The sequence below is a fragment of the Eleginops maclovinus genome, chromosome 2 (genome assembly GCF_036324505.1).
Source record: "Eleginops maclovinus isolate JMC-PN-2008 ecotype Puerto Natales chromosome 2, JC_Emac_rtc_rv5, whole genome shotgun sequence".
In the NCBI taxonomy this organism is placed as follows: domain Eukaryota; kingdom Metazoa; phylum Chordata; class Actinopteri; order Perciformes; family Eleginopidae; genus Eleginops; species Eleginops maclovinus.
The window spans coordinates 24,025,064-24,028,197 of NC_086350.1; positions in this window are offsets into that span (position 1 = coordinate 24,025,064).

Below are 3,134 nucleotides of genomic sequence, written 5' to 3' on the forward strand. Positions count from 1 at the left end.
TGTGCTTTTGCATACCTCATGCGACTCTTCTTGTGATTAACACTCAGGAAAGGCTTTTTGCACATCACCCTTCCAATGAGCTCTTCCTGGTGCAAAGTACGCTGGATTGTGGAACGGTGAACAACTACACCATCAGCAGCCAGATGTTGTTGTAGTTCTCTGGAGGTGGTCTGTGGCTTCTCTGTGACCATTTTCACCATCCTTCGCCTGTGCCTTTCCCCTATTTTTGTCGGCCTACCACATCTTTCCTTCACACGGACTGTTCCTGTGGCCTTCCATTTCACAACTACGTTTCTGACTGTGGAGACAGACAGTTTAAACCTGTCAGATAATTTTTTGTACCCTTCTCCTAATTTATAATGTTGGATTATCTTAGCTTTCAGGTCAGTGGAGAGTTGTTTTGAGGTCCCCATCTTGCCACTCCCTAAGAAAGAACCTAGGCCAGGCACAGCCAGCTATTACCTATGTTAAATAGCCTTTTTCATGATTGGTTCCACCTGTCTTTGTAATTGAAGGTCTAATGAGCTAATCAAAGCAATTTTGTGCAGCAACCTGTCAGCTATAAATCCGTACAGGTGTTGAAATGAATGGTATTTATAAGGGTGCCCAAACTTTTGCACATCCCATTTTTTGCATTTTATTTTATTATAATAAAACTATGTAATGCTACCCTAAGAATTTTGGTCTGGAAAACACTAAAACGTCTACATCTTTGTAGGAAAACAAATGTTGTTGCTGTGATCTTCTATTATAAAGGAAAAGCAAATTGTCATGAAATCTCAGAGGGGTGCCCAAACTTTTGCATACCACTGTAGGTGGTCCGTGAGTATTTTTTTATTGGTTAAGTGGTCCTTGGTCTGAAAAAGTTTGAGAAACACTGCTCTTCATGGTCAGGTCTCATGTCCTGTGTGAGAAGACACCAACACATTGTAAATTGAGATGAGCACCAATTAACCATTTTCCACAACCCAAAGTAAAAAATATTAACTTTATATATTTAAAATTAAGCTTCTTTCAGATAAAAATCCTAGCAGTGATACATGTGGACTTGTTAGAGAAGAGATTAAGGTATCCTGTCATACCTCAGTCATTGCTCTGTGTTAAGCTAACTTTGAGCTAGAGCTAGCATCAGCAAACATGGTAGATTGGGGTAACTTGTCTCAGTCATCTGAGGGTTAGTTGTCACATGTGACAAGTTACCCCAGACTAACAACTTTCAAACATGATTTGAATAAACAAAGACAGTCTGCTTATCAGCAGTTGTCATAATGAAAATGTATTTTTACGGGAAGAAAAGAGTGATTTAAAGGTGAGGAGAAAGTGAGAAGACATGGTCAGGAATTACAAAAGAAAAACAGAACATGGCAGTGCAGCACCTGACGTGATGCTGAGGGCAGTCAGACAGGTGACCCTAGCTAAAAAGTCAATCAGGAGTACAGCAAAGGATTTTAATGTCAACTACCGTACCTTGGCTTGGTACTGCAAGACATTCACCCCAGCTGAAATACAGAGTCAGACAGCTGTCCCAACTACAGTGGTTGGGTACAAATCACCACGGCAGGTTTTTAGTACAGAAATGGAACTACAGCTTGAGAAATATATTAAGAGATCATCTGACATCTATTTTGGTTTGTCCCCATCTGAGGTGAGAAAGCTGGCATATGAATTTGCAGTGGAACAGGGCCTGAAATTTCCTCAAGCTTGGTCTGACAAAGAAAAAGCCAGCGCTAAATGGTTTACAGGCTTCCTAAAGCGGCACCCTTCACTCTCACTCAGAAAACCAGAAGCAACTAGCCTTGCCCGAGCAAGTGCCTTTAACAAGGAGAATGTTAAGTCTTTTTTTGACAATCTGGGGAAAGTGTTAACCAGAGATTCCATGGGACCAGAAGATATCTGGAACATGGATGAAACTGGCATGACAACGGTACAGAAACCAGACCGATTGGTAGCCAGGCGTGGGTTCAAGCAGGAGGGGTCACTGACATCTGGGGAAAGGGGTACCCTGGTGACCGTTGCCTGCGCAGTCTCAGCCACAGGGAACAGTATCCCCCCCTACTTTATATTTCCTCGGGTGCACTTTCGTGATCACTTCATCAACAATGGGCCACCTGGCCGCAAAGGTGGAGCAAATCCGACAGAATGAATGAAAGAACAACACTTTGTCGATTTCCTCCATCATTTTGTGGAGCATGCCAAGTGTTCAAAGGAGAAGCCCTGCTTGCTCCTCCTCGACAACCACTGCTCACACCTCTCCATTGATGGGCTGAATTTTGCCAAAGAAAATGGCATAATCATGTTGTCCTTCCAACCCCACTGCTCGCACAGGCTGCAGCCTTTCGACAGAAGTGTTTATGGGCCGCTTAAAAAGCATGTGAACTCTGTTTCAGATTCCTGGATGAGGAACAACCCAGGTAAAACACTCAGCATCTATGACATCCCTGGGATTATAGCCACTGCTTATCCTCTGGCTGCAACCCCTCTTAATATCCAGGCAGGCTTTCGGGCGACAGGGATTCAGCCTTACAACAGAGATGTGTTCTTGTTAGTGCTGCGTATCTGGACTCACATTCAGGTTCAGGTCCGGACTCAAGTCCAGAGGTTCAGGTGAACCCATGGCTTGTGTGAGTAACTAAAGTGAACTTATTGTAAGCTAATTATCAATTGAAAACAAACTCATAATCAACTCAAATTCAAACTCGTCCGGTTTATTGTGTTCCCTGCTACTGTCCTTCCAACTTGTGTCTACATTTCTCTACAAACTACAAATGTAAAAAAAAAGTTACAAACACTTTTTGCCACTTAGTCTACAAATGACTTATGCCAGCAACTACAGTAAACTACTAGTGTACTACAAAGTTCAAACATTTATTTCATTTAACAAACTAAAGTAACCAAACCAAAAACTCCCCGCACAAGAAAAGATGACGCTGAATAAACGCCCTAGTCGGATAGTCCCGATGCTACTACTAGTATATCTAATAATATAATGCTAAGAATGCCTATTTTTTACAAGCCTATTTAAAATTTAAGCTTATTTTCCAAAAAGTATTGCTCAGCTTACCTCGATCGTTGTTATTTTGCTCACCAAACATCGCCGCCAATGTAGCTGAGGCTGCATGTGGAGTAGTTTCTAT